This window comes from Notamacropus eugenii, chromosome 3 (assembly GCF_028372415.1).
Source record: "Notamacropus eugenii isolate mMacEug1 chromosome 3, mMacEug1.pri_v2, whole genome shotgun sequence".
Classification (NCBI taxonomy): domain Eukaryota; kingdom Metazoa; phylum Chordata; class Mammalia; order Diprotodontia; family Macropodidae; genus Notamacropus; species Notamacropus eugenii.
This window is the reverse complement of record NC_092874.1, coordinates 425,973,417-425,990,078: the sequence shown is the minus strand read 5'-3', so window position 1 is coordinate 425,990,078 and position 16,662 is coordinate 425,973,417. Positions and strand designations below refer to the sequence as shown.

The 16,662-nt window shown below is 44.4% G+C and overlaps 1 pseudogene; it reads left to right on the top strand.

The window, feature by feature from the left end:
- The first annotated feature begins 14,542 nt into the window (after window positions 1-14,542).
- On the top strand, window positions 14,543-14,946 carry LOC140531747 (small ribosomal subunit protein eS25 pseudogene; annotated as a pseudogene).
- Window positions 14,947-16,662: the final 1,716 nt, after the last annotated feature.

The window sequence follows — 16,662 nt, the reverse complement described above, 5'->3', positions numbered from 1 at the left end:
GAGGCCAAGCAGGTACCCTCGCCTTGTCCTTGTCCCCAGGGGGCTTTGGAAGGGGCTGATCTTGAAGACTTTCTTCGGGGCAAAGGGGAGGATGGGTAGAGCTAGGGTAAAAATAAGGTAAAAATACCTCTATCTTCATTCCTCATGTGAATGGCAGTCAAGATCCCTAACCCGGACTCAAACTGCATCTAAGCATCTGATTCAGATCTTTGAGGAGAATCAGTTCCATACCTTTCCCTGCATTCCAGCCTGAGATCTGGGACTGTTTGGGTGGATAGTTTGGGAGGAGTCTACTTTCTCTAGGACTTCCAAAACTTAAAACCTGATCAGAGGACTGAAGAGAAAACCCAGTGTGGGACTACGTCTGTCTCTCCTCCTTATACCTTCTCCTTTGAGCTATGACTAGGATAGGACACAATTGGGACTTTAACCCAGGATATTGGATTTAGGAGGCACTTAAATCAGAAGACAAAGCTTGGAGTCTTATCTAATAGAATTTAGCATCTGATTAATAAGAAAAAATAGTTAAAATCTACCAGTTAAAATCTACTAGATGGGACAGCTAGGTAGCGCAGTGGGTAGAACACCTGGCCTGGAGACTGGAAGACCCAAGTTCAAATGCAGCCTCAGACACTTTCTAGCTGCGTGACCCTGAGCATGTCATTTCACCCTGCTTGCCTCAGTTTCCTCATTTGGAAAATGAGTTGGAGAAGGCAATGACAAACTACTGCAGTATCTCTGCCAAGTAAACCTCAAATGAGATCAGGAAGAGTCAGTCATGACTGAAAACAAGTAAACAAGGACAGATGAACTGTTTCCCATCTCAAATTGGCCCCCACCCCCAAAAAATCCCACGTCAAGGTACTCAAGTGTCCTGTTTCTCTATCTCCACTGCCTATTCCCCTGTCACAGTAGATTATATCCTGACTCTTCCATCAGCTGAGGGAATGCTTTATTCCCTAACACAAAATGTCCTACTTACCACTCTTTCTTGGACCAAGAAATCCAAGAATAATCTAAGAACTTACACTTGGAATTGATTCCTGAAATAGACTCCTGGCCGTGCAGTCATTCCTATCCTGATCATAGATTGAAACTTAAACTCCAAGGGAGATGAGAAAGTGACAGTCCCTTCAGTTACAGATCTGATCCCTATTAAAGCCAGGAAGGTTACTACAACCTCAGTCCCCTCGTAAACACTGGAGAAAGGGCTTGATTGACATCTGCCCAGATGCAGGGAGGGGAAAGTATATGTTATTTGTTCCGGGTGGGGGTGAGGAGAGATGAGGGGCAGAACACCCCATCCCTGACTTCCCTCCCAAAGTCCCCATTTCCCATTGTCTGAGCTCTAGGGTTTATCTTTTGGCCTGGGAATGGGAATTGAAAGAAGAGAGCAAGAAGAGGCTTTTTAAAAAACTCATTTAAAGGCAGTTCCAGTCTTCTGTGAAAATAGCCCTGATTGTCCATGGCTCTTTAAGGGGACAAGGTTAAGTGTGTCTATGTCAGAAAAGGGCTATTAGGTAGGGAAATATCACCAACTGCCCTATATTTATCCCCCGCTACAATGTCTAGGGTAGAGGTGGGGGTGCGGGCAAGAAGTGTAGATGATTAGGAAACTGAGGAAAGGTTAATTTTCGAACTGTAGGGGGAGATAGAGTGTGGAAGAGAACCCAGGCTCTGGAATAGGAGACCTGTCTTTTAATCTGACAAATCAGTTTAGGTCTCAGGGTCTCAGTTTCTTCATCTGTCAAGTGGGAATAATAATTCCTTCACTACCACTCTCACAAGGTTTTTGGGAGGAGCCCAGTGAGACAATGAATGTGACAAGGCTTTGGACATTGTAAAAGGGCCATTCCCAGGTGAGATAAAGGAGCCTTATTATTTTCTCTGCTAAGTAAGGCTCCTTATCCCTGCCATCGACACAGTCGCTGGCTCTAAATTTCTCCCAACTTCCTAAACATTAAGATGACTCAAATAAGGTTCTATGGAGTCTTATCTATAGGAAATAGAGTGAACTGGTTAGTGAAGAAAGTTGCCTCTGGCAGAAAGATAAATCATCATTGCAGTATCATATAGGAGAGTCATAGGCTGAGAGCCACAGAGGACCTAAGACCTCAGTACCATAGATTTAGACCTTTGATCTTTGAACCCAACCAATGAGGTATAGAGGGAGAAGGCAAGGTGATAACCTGGGGATCTGTGAACTTACTTTTAAAAAAATATTTTGGTAACTGTTTTAAAGTAGTTGGGGTTTTTGTGATCCTACATACTCTATTTTATACATTTAAAAACCTTATTCTGAGAAAGGGTTCACAGGCTTCGCTAGAGTGACAAATAATTGTCTCTGATCCAAAAAAAGGTCAGGACTCCTGGTCTAGTCCAGCCCAGACTTTTACTGATGAGAAACCTGGGGTACAGAGAAATAAGGTGACTTGCCCATGAGTATACTGATCTTTTCCCTCACCCCCATTAGGGAAACTGAGGCACAGAAAGATAAAGTGACAAATAGGGAGTACAGGGCAGTTAGGATTGGAAGCTTTGTTTTCTAACTCCAAGTCTAGGAGCGAGGTGGATAGAGCACTAGCCTGGAGTTGGGAAGACCAAGTTAGAATGCTGCCTCAGATACTTCCTAGCTGTGTGACTGTGGGTAATCACTTAACTTCTGGCTGCCTCAGTCTCCTTATCTGCCAAATGAGGGTGGTAATTGCATCTGCTCATTGCTATGAGGTTCAGATGAGATAATATTTGTAAAGTGTCTGGAGCGTAGTAAATGCTGCCTAAATGTTAGCGGTCATTATTATTATACCAGAACTATGGTTTTTATGTATGGGGAACTGGCAGGTTACAGGAGAAAAGACCTGTCCCTAGCTTCTGTGTTTGTCTGATTTAAATCCCAGCCAGGGTGTGAGGAGGCATTTCCATCTCATTTCGTTGCTTTTCAGTCATTTCAGTTGTACCTAACTCTTCATGACCCCATTGGGGGTTTTCTTGGCAAAGGTACTAGAGCGGTTTGCCATTTTCTTCTCCAGCTCATTTTACAGATGAAGAAACTGAGGCAAGCTGGATTAAGTGACTTGCCCAGGGTCACACAGCTAGGAAGTATCTGAGGTAGCATTTGAACTCAGGTCATCCTGATTCCAGACCTGGCCCTTTCTATCTGTTCAGTTTACAAAGGACTTGACAACTTCTGACTTACACAGTCCATGGTGACATTGGGATGGGCTGCACTGAGCCATCCACACTCTCTTACCCTCCCTTTTTGCCAGCAGTACACATCTGTGAGGCCAAGGGTGACCAAGGTCTGGGCTCACCATTAGGAATTAGTCTATGGCTAAACTGAGGGGACCCAATTGGACTATGTATGACTGAGACTCCAGTTCAATCTGTGACAGAGGAAGAAAAGGAAGCTAAGTGATGCCAGTCATGCCCGACATGAGTCAGTTAATGATCAATACTGTTCTAATACTGTTCTAATCACTGGGATACAAAGAAGACAAAAACAATCCCTAACCTCAAGGAGCTCACATTTTCATGGGAGAGACAATGATCATAGTCTGCTTAGGATCTAGAAGAAACTACAAAGACTTTCTGGTCCCCATTCTCCTCTTCCCCATTTTACACATGAGGAAACTGAGTCCAGGAGAGGCTAAGGTCACACTAAGCCAAGATTTTAACTACAGTCCTCTGGACTCTTTTCAAATGAACCACATTGTCTCTGTGAAATGTCACTGTACTCTAACCACTGAACGTAAAGGTAAAGGTAGCCAGTGGGCTAGTTAGTTAGTTCAGGATTCTGTACATGGTAGATGCTCAGGAAAAATTCCTACCTGATAGTTGACCACCATGCTGGTTTTTTGTCTCTTTACATGAATGCTAGAACTCAAAGGAATGAACAGACTTAGGATAAAGTTACATTACCCCTACCTCTTAGAGTTGGCTCAAGTGAGATAATAATAATTTGCAAATGCTTTCTAGGCTCTGTAAGTATACATCTGTAAAATGGGGTCAGTCATATTTGCACTCCCTCCCTCTCGGGACTGCTCTGAGGACCATGCTTTGCAAAACCTCAAAGCCTTCTAGAAATGTGAATTATTACTTTGATTCACTTTGGAGAGGCAACCCTCCTTGGAGACAGGGTGCTTCCCTAGAGAAATCTTCTCCGGAATGTTCTTTCCCAGATCTTTCCACTTTATCTGCTTTGACCAGTTGGTTCCTGTCTGGGTCAGGCTCTGGCTGGGACCTTGTGCCTCAGGGCTGCCTGAAGGAGGTTTGGTGAGATGTTATCCCCATCCCCCCCCAGCTCTCTGTGTCTCCTCAACAGGCATAGACTAGCACCCTTCACCTGCCTATGCCTCTCTCTCCTTTGTAAATGACCTGGAGATCTTGCATACACATGAACATGTTACAGACTTCAGTCCCCTGGCTTCAAGAAAGGTCTGAGTTAAAATGTTGACATTCCCATTAACATCAGCCCAACTGCTTTCTGGGAAATCCGGTGACTTCTCAGTGCCACCAGGAGTCAGGGCCTGACATATTAGGACTGGTAAGGGGAAAAACATTTTGTTATTCATTTTCCAAAAGTTCCATTTCCTTCACTCTCTGTTTGGCTGCAAGGTCCTGTAGATTGCCCCATAATAGGATTAATTCCCAGAGTAACCTGAAACTACCACCAGCCTGGGCTCTATTGGGTTCCTAGAGCTGGGGAATTATCTTTTGGTGGGATCACAGATTATAGAAAAGTCAACTTTTCCTGCCTCCTCTGGGAGTTGGGCTCTGAAAGGTCTCTAATGGGTAGTGGATTGGGTTCCAGAAAGGTTTGGTGGTGGTGATAAAGATGGTGGGGATAATGTACAGTTGTCCAGCCCTGAGCATTGCACAGAACAGGTAGGTAGGCATTCAGTAAAGTTTTATTGATTCATTACTGACCACAGTGATGGTGACAATGAGGGGAAGCAATAATAAGGAGGGCAGTCAGGAAGGGCAGTCAGGAGCTCTGTGTTTTGATCAAATGCCTTTTACTGGCTGGGTGACCCCTGGGCAAATCACAACTTCCCTAGGTCTCATAAAATGACTACTAAGTGTGTGAGAAAATCACTCATCTCCAGGCCTCAGTTTCCTCATCTGTAAAATAAAAAGGATTAGACTCAATGACTTTTAAAATCAATTTTCCTCCTCTAGGATACTAGGTGATGAAGTGGCCAGAGTTCTGGACCAAGAGCCAAGAAGACTCAAGTTCAAATCTTGCCTCACAAGCTGCTTTAATTCTCCTTAGCCTAAATTTTCTGATCTGTGAAAGGAGAATAATGACACCTGCCTACCATGTTTGTTAGAAGGATCAAATGAGGTAGTACGTAAAATGTTCTTAAAGCACTTTATAGATGCTATTATTATTATTATTATTATTTTAGTTCTATATGCTTCACTTCCCTCAAAATGCAGTTCAAAGATCTCCTTCCAAATGAAGCCTTTTCCATTCCACCCCAACAACTCCGGTCTCCGTCCCTAACTACCATGTACTGATTTGTAATTTTCTCCATATATACTTGCATATGTACATACTGTCTCGCTTCTCCAGTGTTAGCTCCTTGAGAGCAGAGATGGTTTCATTTCTTGTTTTTGTACCCCCCCCCCCCCAAGCCTAGACAGGGACTGGCACGTGACAGGTAATTAATAAATACTTGTTGATTGATTGATTGATGCAAATGCCTAGAGTCGATGACCTTGGAAGTCCCTTCCCTCTCTTAGGATTTCTCAGGTCCCATCTGGTTCCAATATCCCATATCTTAGGGAGGTATCTAAGTAAGGATGGTGAGTAGAAGGATGATCAGAGGTTCCTATAAGGCGCCCATGTGTCTAGCCAAGCTTAATATAAAATTAATTTAAAATACAGACAAGTTGCTGGGCAGGTAACCTCGGGCTTGCTCTGGAAGTCTTGTCCAGGTATGTGGACAGTGTACCTGTGGAGTTCATCAGGTAAAGGATAGAGAACAGATGAATGGGAGCTTATTCAAGTGGAGTCAAGTGGCACATCTGAGGGCTGGAGGAGAAAAGTCATTCCTCATTTGGAAGACTGGGAGCCTGGGACCTACAAATAGTAATTCCATGATAGTGAGCTAGACCATGGAAGAAGGCTGATGCCCAAGGGGAGAGAACATCATTAGGCTTTGTTCATCCCAATTTGTCTTCAGCTCCTCCCTACCTCCTTTGCTCTCCTCCCTGCCACCTCCTGGTTCCGCTTCAGACCTCTCACTCCCCACTCCCACCCCATTGTGTGTATACCAACCTTCTAGAGCTGCCTCCCACTCTTTTTACCACTCAGATCTGCCCTTCCCTACTGTGTCCCAGGCTCCAAAATTATCACTCCTTCTCCATCAGAATGGGGTGTCTCCAGTATAGAAGACCTCAGCTAGGTGTTACAAAGCATAATGAGTAAACTAACCTTATAGGTAGGTGTGAATGACTCCTCTTGTCAACCCAAATGAATCTAACTGGAAAGATTCCAGCCATGAGATTGCAAATGAAGGAAAGAATTTTAGTCATTTGGGGGAATTTTCATTGGTCGGGGGAAATTCCCCTTGCTTCTTAAATCATTTTTCTCCCAAGGGAGGGGAAAGAAGAGTCTTTGTAGCCCTTCATCCCCTTCTCTATCTTTCCATCTAGAACCTGCATGGGAGGTGGGGGTGGGGTGAGGTTGGGGACCACCAAGGAAGAGGTGGTCTTTCTGTGGGGATCCTATGACTCAGCTATTCACAAAGGCCAAAGGACCCCGTCTGACCCTCTTGCTAAAGGGATGGGGGGAGGGGAAGCAGCCTGGACACTCACACTCCCTTCTGGAAAGATGCTAGCCTAGATTGGATTTGGTGCTAAGGGAGGGGTCCTGCCTCTGGGAAGTGAAAGGGGCTCCCCAGTACTGAGGACATAGAGAGGAGCAGTGAGATATGAAAGAGAATATTAGACTTGGAGTCAGAAGAAAGCCAGGATCAAATGCCACCTCACCAGCTCTGTGACCCTGGGTCAAGTCACTTAATCTCTATGAGCCTCAGTTCCCTTACCTGTAAAATGAGAATAACAATAGCCCCCACCCCCACTGGATTGTGGTGAGAATCCGGTGAGGTAATGTATGTGAAAGCACTACCTTTAAAGTGATAGAAATTATTATTGTCCTCACTCAAGCCACACAGTATTATTATTTTACTTTTTTAATGCCTGGGAGTTCCCTGGGAAGAAAACTTCCCCTATCAATGTAAACTGTCTCCTGTTTTGATGCTTAGTCTCAGAGTGTTACGGGGTACTATATGAAGTTAGATGACTTATCCAGAATGACACAGCCAGTAAGTGACAAAGGTAAGATGAATTTGTCTTCTTGACTTTCCCTTTGGCTCTCTAACCATTACACTACAAGGTCTCTCATTGTTATTAATTACTATCATTATTACAAATAGGTACAATAAACGATTATGGGGTCAAAGGAGAAATCCAGACCGAAGTGCTCTAGGGAAATTAGAGGTGAAAAAACTTTTTGCTGGAAGGATCTTGAGAGGCTCCATACAGGAAGGGCACCTGGGATGGGCTTTGAAAGAAAGATCTCAACAGTTAGAGATGAAGGGGGAATACAGTCGAGCATGGGGGAGGGGAGATGATGAGCAAATTCACAAAGGCTGAACACAGCAAAAGGAAGGATGCAAAATAGCAGTTCCATTTGGTTAGAACAGAGAGTATGTGAAAGGGGTTGATGGGAAATAAGACCTGAGAGATAGGTAAGAGCTGGAAATGCTAGGTTAAGGAGTTTGCATTTTATCTTAGAGGCAGCAGAAAGATTCCAGTGGTTTTTTTGGAGTAGAAGAATGACTTGGTCAGCCTTATACTTTAGGAGGATTATGCAGGAGGTATTTGAAAGATGGGGCTGGAAAGGGAAAAGCTTAGACAGTGTGGAAGCAATTGAGGCCAACTCTCACTTTGCAGATGATGAAAAGAGGGTTCAGAGGCTTGCCCAAAGACACAGAGCAAGCAAATAATGGTCAAGCATTCTGTAACCCAGGTCTTCAGGCTTGAAGGTCTGTCTTCCTTTCCCGACTGATGCCTCCTCTGTGGACATACTTCTGACAGAGGAGAAACCTCATCAAGCGCTAAGCCATGCCCAATTCAGGAAGTCGATATCCTGCAGCAGTTTCTGCACCCTCTCCTCAATCCACTCAAGCCACTCTGGTCTCAGGGACTTCAAGGGGAAACCCCTTCCGGGACTTGTCAGTGAAGAAGCCCCTTGTGGGGTACATTGGAAAAGTTGGACTAGAAACGCACCCCTTCCCTGAGATAAAGGGCTGCTCCGAGTTAGGCAGGGGGTCAGAAGCACTGTCCTGAGGGCTACAAGCTTCCACGGTTTGATAGAAACCCATCCTTATTAATATCTCCGGTTCAGAGACATATAACAGCAAGGGACCCTAGAAGTCATCTAATCAAACTTTCTCACTTTACAGATGAAGAAACTGTGGCCCAGGGAGGCTGTGACTGCCTTACCTCACACAGGTAGTTTTTGGAAGGGGAGAGATTTGATTCCAGATTCTCTGATTTCAAAATTAGGATGGTCTTTTCGCTGTACCAAGATTTACTCCAGAGGGAGTGCGATAGAGAACTGGGTTTGGAGTCAGAAGACCTCAGGTCTAATTCTGGGTCTTGGAAGATAACATCTCTATTTCCCAGGAACTTATCCAGAGAGAGACCCCAGCATCCCTCCGACCTCAACGGAGCAAACCTTGCCTGAGATGGAAATCTTGGGTCTTGGGGGTCATAAAGGGACATTAGAGATCCTCTGGTTCAACCCCTTCATTTAACAGAAGAGATCCCCAAGCCCAGAAATTAGCTGTCACTTGCCCAAGGTCACACAGGTGTTCGCCAACCCCCAACCTCACCCAGTTCTGGGCCCTAGATCTCCTAGGGCTCTTTCCGCCCGGCTGGGGCTGGGCTGCCGCCGCCCCCGCCCCACTACCCTGGTGCCCCGGTGCCCCGGTGCCCCGCACGCACTTGCTCATTCCCCGCGCGTCCTCGGCCCTGGGCGCCACCTGCAAGCCTTTGGGGGTGGGGGGCGGGGAGAGGGCGCCGGGCAGAGGATGGGCGAGCTTTGTTTCCCCTCCCCGGCTGCGCGGCCTGCGGAGGGAAGCGGCTTTCCTCTTTGGCCTCCCTTTCTTTGCCCTTTTCACAGAGTAAATACAGCTGAGCTCCCCGCGGCCGGCTCGCGTGCCGGGAGAATGTAGCCCCCAGCCCTAGCCCCCCGCCCCCGCCCCGCCCCCGTGGGCCGCGGGTTTACTTAGAGCCCGGCAGCTGCGGGCCGGGAGCGCCAGGGGCTGCCTGGCACTACTGGGCCAGGCCAGGACGGCTCCAGCCCGGCCTGAAGGCTGAACCCCCTGCCCTGAGCCCTCCCTCCTACCACGAGGTACTGGAGAGGATGGGTGGCCATGCACCCCCAAGGAAGTGGGGGTTGAGGTCAGCCTCGGGGGTGGAGGGGGGTTCTGAGTTAGGTCGGGGTAGAGCTCCCCGACCTGGGACATCTGTGGTTTGCAGACTTGAGGCAGACGGCAGAAATCTGAAGTTCAATGGTTGGGATGGGGTGGGGGATCAGCAGGACTTTCGAGGCTGAGAACTGGTCTGGGGGCCAGGCTGAGAGATCTGGATCGAGGAGGAAGGGAGAGGGGCTGGCGACCCAAGGCTGGGCCTTGGGGACTGAAACCAGGCCAGGGAAGTTAGGAGCTGGAGACCAAAGCAGGGGCAGGGGACTAGGAGGCACTGACTGCTGACCGGCCTGGCCGGACTTAGGGGACAGGAGCCAGAGAATTGAGCCCGGGGAGCTGGGTCCGGGCAAGACCAGCTCTGGGCCGACCTGAAAGCTGGGGATAGAAGCCTGGTGAGCGACTGGGGGAGCTCCCCTGCCCCTTTCCATCAGATCCCCTCCCCCTCCCCTCATCCCCCTAAATGCAGCCCTTCTAGTCGCCGCCTTCCCTCCCCTCTTCAGTCTCCCCCCTCCCCCCAGGTTCAAACAAACATCCTGGCGGCCCGGAGGAGGAGGGCTTGGCCGAGCCTTTGTCATGGAGATGCTTGGTTATCTGGGCCCGGCAGATTGTAATCTGACAGGTCATTTGCATACCGCCAGCTGACGGGGGGCTGGGGGGACGCCGGGGCTTTGCTGCCAAATCCCCTGTCAGTCAGGAAAGGAGGCGAGGGATGTCCTAGAGCTTGGCCCCTGTTACTGCTTTATTTTACTCAGCTCTAGGAATCCTTGTGATGTTGTGGAGTCTGGAGCTCCACACAGAGTCCTGGCCCTGCCTTATTAATTCACTGGGAGATCGAAGCTGAGGCAAAGTCATTTCCCATCCCTAGGCCTCAGTTTCCTCATCTGTAAAATTCAGGAATTGGACTAGATCCCTAAGATCCGTTTCAGCCCTTTAGCTCTAGAAACCATCTGACACATCCCTCCCCACATACCCCTCTCCCAACTTTCCCAGTTCAGCCAGGCTCTGGACACCATCTGGGCAAGCATCCTTTCCCTCCAAAATTACACTGAAGGATGTAGGGAATTTTGTCTGTGAGTCTGAGGCCTCCCATTTCTTTGATGATGTCCTTTTCCCTCTTAAAAAAAAAAATCCAGAAGGTGAGGAGTCAGATAAACTCCTTTGCACTGAGGTGTCAATGACAGATAAAACTGGCTGTTTGACTCTCCTAAGAGTTGATATCTTAACTGGGGCAAGAGAGATGAGGCATCTGTGGTGGGATTTCAGGCAGAAGGGAGCAATTGGCTGGAGGCATCTGGGAAACTAGGAGAATTTTGTGATCTATTCAGGAGATTGAGAGATCAGATCTCTCTTGAGAATCAGTGATAGAATTATAGAATGATAGTTTGCATTAGTGTTTAGGGTTGCCAGAGGGTCTGACATACCAAGTAGGCTCCTCCCCCAAGCTAAGGATGGAATTTATCCTGGGCCCTTTGGGGAAAATGACAATGTCATCCACCTAGCTGATGTCCTTGGGGTAGGGGGAGGAATGTAAGTGCATTGGGAGGGGGGAGGCTGATCGAAATTCTAATCAGGATGGCCTACATCCTTGTGAGAACCCCTCCCTTTCTGGAATAAAGTAACCAGATCTCTTGATGTAATGGTCTTTCTAGCACCCTGTTCCTAACCAGCATAACTTGGGTCATTTGACCTCTATGTAGCTTCAGTCCTGGCCTCAACCTTGAAGTCGAGTTTTGGAATTTAAAGACAAAAAAGAAATCCTCGACAGCTAACTCAGCATTGTCAGCCCTTGGGCCTTTTCTGACTTTGTTCTTGGCTCTAGAAATTGAATTTGAGTTTTACTCCCTGCAGTCACTCCCTCAGCCTGCTATCCCAATTTTAGTAGCAGGGTTCTGTCTAGTCCATCCTGCATCATGTCCAAGTCTTTATTCTTTATCCCTCTGAGCCTAGGATTTCGCTCTACTCCTTTCCACTCACCAATCCTGCTAGTCATTTGCATACTGCCCCTGTGTCTAGGTGCTCATTATCCTCAGCGTCCCAACACCATCTGCCCACCTGGATAGAGGTGTACTTCTGGATGGATTGTGCTTCTTGGACTGCATGTCCTTTGACCAATCCCCCACCCAGTCTTTGTACGTCCGACTGATCTCTAAATTCCAGCCACCTCCAGTTACTCATCCTCAATCTGTTTTAGTCTGTCTCTAGCAAAGCCTTGGTTATGACATTTGGCGCTACAGGAACAAGAACATTTGAATAGATGAGTGGGATATACTAGATAATTAAGACCTAGAAATAATGACACCAACTCAGTGTTGGGGAAAACCTCAAAATACAAATCACTGAGAGAGACTACCTATTTTAAAATAATATGTTTTTAATGAACAGAAATCTATTTTCTCTCCTTCCCACCCTTACCCCACTGGAAAAAGAAAAACAAAAAAAAAATTCTGGTAACAAATATGCAGTCAAACAAAACAAATTCCCTCTTTACTTTGTCCATAAAAAATGTAAATCTCATTCTGTGCTCTGAGTCCATCACCTTTCTGTCAGGAGGTGGACAGCATGCTTCATCATGGGGTCCTCTGGAATTAAGGTTAGTCATTGTTTTTTAATATTGATGTTAGTGCAAATTGTTCAGGTTCTGCTTACTTCACTGTTTGTTAGTTCATACAAGTCTTTCCATGTCATTTTAAATCCTTCTCACACCACAGTAATATTTCACCATATACATACACCACAATTTGTTCAGCCATTCCCCGATGACTGAACAATTCCTTAGTTTTCCATTCTTAGTCATCACACTCCCACACACAATATTTGTTGTACTTTTTCTTCTTCTTTTATCTTTTTGCAATAAAGTTTCAATTGTGGTATAGCTGAATGGAAGATAATTCTTTTTAAAAAAAAATAAATGAAAATCTACCTCTTTCCCCACACCCACCTCACCATGTCAAAACAAGATAAACAAGACAACTGCTACACACATGTATAATTAAGCAAAACAAACTGCCACATTGGCCATATTAAAAAAAAAAGTCTCAATCAATCCTCTGGGTTCATCACCTTTCTACTTGGAGTTGGGTAGCGTGTTTCTTCATGAGTTTTTCTTTTAAGCCCCTCTTCCAGATCTACCCTCTTCAGTTAGAATTCGTTTTGCTTGAACCTTAACCCTTCTTTAATCTACTCTTTATTCCCCCCTTTCCCTTCTCTCCTTTCTCTGTTTCCCTATTAAGTGAAACGTACTTCTACACCCTGTGTATTCTCTTCTTTGACCAGTTCAGGTGAGAACCAAGTTCAAGGATCTCTCACTCTCCCTACCACTTTATCCTTGTTGGTATAAAGTTTTACTGGAACATTCTAATTATGTATTTCCCCATCCTTGCTTTCCCATCCCCCCAATGCTATCTCTTCCACTCTTCCTTTAAAATCATCAATATCTAATAGAACCACTCCCAGATCCTTCGTCTATTTCAACTTCATCTATGATGCCTTGGATAGAGTTTAAGGATACACATGTATCATCTCCCCATATTAGAATGTAGACAGTTTATCTTTGTTTAGTCCCTTATGATTGCTTTCTCCTTTCTACCTTTTTATGTTTCTCTTGATTCCTGTGTTTTTATTTCAAAGTTTCTTTGCCGCTCTGGTTTTCCCATCTGAAATTCTTAGGAGTGCTTCATTTCATTAAAGATGTAATCTTCACTCTCCCATAGGCTTATACTTAAATTTTACTGAGTAAATTACTCATAGTTGTTAGCCTATATATTTTACCTTTTAGGCTGGTATATTCCAAGCAATCTGCTCCTTTTTAGTGGTGGCTGCTAAATTGTGTATGATCCTGACTATTGTTCCTTGGTACTTGAATTCTTTCAGCAAGACCTCCTATTCTGAAAAAAACTTGAAATCAGTTCAACAGAAAATGATTTCAGGTTAATGACTTCTACTCTATACTGCAATAAGCTCCAAATGGATTTGGGGCCTAAATATAAAGGTCATAAGCAGTTTACAGGAGAGCAGAAGGAGGAATATTTCAGCTTTATGATTTCAGGGATAATTTTGAACCAACTGAAGGTTAGAGGTGGTTATAAAAGATAAAATAGTTTATTTCAATTACATCAAAGTAAAGTTCTTTGACATCCACAAAATCAATAGAGCTATAATAAGAGACAATGTTCAGTGGGAAAATCTTTGAATCAATTAATTACCTTTGATATTAGTGATATCCAAGATGTAAAGCGAATTGGCACAAAAATCCAAGCCAGTACTTGAGAGCTAAGTGGTCAAAGGATATGAACAATTCCCCAAAAGATAGATACAAACTATCAATAAGTACATAAAAATGCCCCAAATTACTAATAATAAAAGAAAGGCTTATTAAAATAATTCTGAGACTTTACCTCACATATATCAAATTGACAACGATGATAAAAGAAATTGGCAATGTTGGTTGGCCGTGGAAGGCAAACATACTAATTCAGTGTTAATGGAGCTCTGCGTTAATCCAACCTTTCTTGGGGAGGGGGTGGGAATTGAAAAGTAAACGGTTCCCATCCTTTGTCTCAGACATCCCACTGTTGGGAATATGCTTTAAACAGGTCAGACAGAAAGAATGTTCTCATATATACCAAAATATTTGTAGCAGCACATTCTTGTGATAGCAAAAAATTGGAAACAAAGTGGATGCCTACCTAAACATATTGTGGTACATGAATGTAATGGTGTATTACGACACCATGAGAAGTGATGAATAAGAATAATCCAGAGAAACATGGGATGATTTGTATAAGCAGAGTCAGGAAAGTAATATACTGTAATAATAAGCAATATTAAAAAGCTTAGGCCAATTTCAGTGATTAATCTCCATCACAGAGAACAGGCAATAGTAACAACCGTCTATTCAGTAGAGAGGGAAGGGATCTAGAGGAATAGGATATTGTATAGGCTCTCCTTTTATTGTGAGGTTTTGCTTAACTTTTAAGAAATTATTGACTCTTACCACCCACTTCCTTTTGTCCGACATCTTACCTTGGAGGTGGCAACAGTAGGAGTTCCTGAAACCTCACCATGCCACCCAAGGACGATAAGAAGAAAGATGTCGGCAAGATGGCCAAGAAGGTCAAAGATCCCATGAACAAGTCTAGGGGCAAAGCTAAGAAGAAGTGGTCCGAGGGAAAAGTGCAAGACAAACTCAACAATCTGGTTTTGTTTGACAAAGCAACATACGACAAACTGTGCAAGGAGGTCCCCAACTATAAACTTATCACCCCTGCAGTAGTCTCAGAGACTGAAGATCCGGGGTTCCTTAGACAGAGCAGCTCTCCAGGAACTGCTTAGCAAAGGTCTGATCAAGCTGGCTTCCAAACACAGAGCACAAATGATATATACCAAGAACACCAAGGGTGGAGATGCTCGAGCTGCTGCAGATGCGTAACATGGTTCAATATTTTTATGTACATTTTCAAAAAATAAACTTATTGGACTAAATAAAAAGAAATTATTATTATAAGGAAGGATTCAATGGGTAGAGACATATGAAAATGACTGTGTAATTTTAAAAAAGGAATCAGTACTTTTTTTTAAAGAAAGGATATTTGACCCTCTCCAAAGGAGTTCCACTGAAGAGGGAAATATTTTCTCAATGTTATATCAGAGGAAATTGAGGCACAGGTGGAAAATGACTCATCTGAGGTCACACAGCAGGGCAAGGTTTTTTTAATCTCATCTTCTAAATCCAAGTGGAAGATAAAAGTGGTAATGAAGAGGTTTGTGGATGGATATTTGCTTCTATAATACATAGGAAACTCAGGAAAGATCCGAATCTAAGCCAGGGTAGCTCAGGTCCTCTTTTTTTCCTATTTTCCATCTCCCTGATAAATCACACTCAATCTTTTCTTTGCTGCCTGAAGAGTGAAGAGACTTCCAAAATAAATCCAGGTCTTATTTGGCTGAATTTAACCAGGTAAGGTGTGGGAAGGAGAGGTTCTCTCTGACCACACCTGAGAGGTCAAGTATGGGACTAGCACAATGGAAGTAGAAAACTCTCTCTGGGTATCAAGTTCAAGGGTTAATAGGCTTTAAGACTGGAAGCCTCCTCAACCTATCTACCATTCCTTCTCCCTTTCTCAATCAAACTCTTTAATAAGGCTGTTGATATTCATTGTTCATCTCCTACTAATTTCTCAGCCTCTTGTAATCTGGTTTCTAACATCATACGCAACTGAAATTTTTCTCTCCAAGGTTACCACTGATCTTTTAATGGCTAAATTCAATGGTCTTTGCTCAGTCCTCCTCTCTGCAGCATTTGACACTATTGATCACTCCCTCTGTAGACTCAGTTTCCTCCCTGGGTTTTCATGACACTGCTTTCTTCTGGTTTATCTTATGTTTGGCCAATTATTCTTTTTACTTTGCTAGATCGTTATCCGGGACCCTCACCCTATGTGTGGGTATGTGCCAGGGTTTTGTCCTTTTCTGTCGATGTTTTCTTTCTTGGCGATCTCATCAACTTCCATGATGAGTTCATTATCTCCATGTAGATAATCCCCAATCTATATGTCTAGCCCTTGGCTTTATCCTGAACTGTAGTCCTACATCAGGTGGCTTTTGGACTCCTGTTGGTTGGCATCTCACTCCTCATCACACACTAGAGGAATCTTTGGCTTCTGTACAAGCTCAGCCCACTTGTCACTTCTTACAAGTTAGATATCCCCAGTTGCTAGTACTTAGAAATCACCTTGTATCTAGTTTGTGAATAGTCTGTATTTAATTTTCTGTGTACATGATTTCTTACAAAAATTTTTGCCTTTGTATCCCCCAAAGTTTAACCTGGTACCTGGTCCACAATAAGTACTTACTGAACGTATGAAGTTCTTGCTATGTGCCAAGGACCATGCTAAGTGCTAGGGATACAAAAAGAGGCAAAAGACAATCCTTGCCCTCAAGGAACTTACAATTTAGTGAAATAAATTCATTAATCTAGGCATAGCATTCCAGAATTGTCTAGGATCTCGAAGTCATCTAGTTTACCATTTATAGCTGTTGTGCCCTTTATGACCTTTCTATCAACTGGTCAATTAGCCTTTTATTAACATCAGGAAGGGAAAACACACTACCTTCTGAGGCTTCTCATTCCACTTTAGGAAAGTTATAATTATTAAGGGTT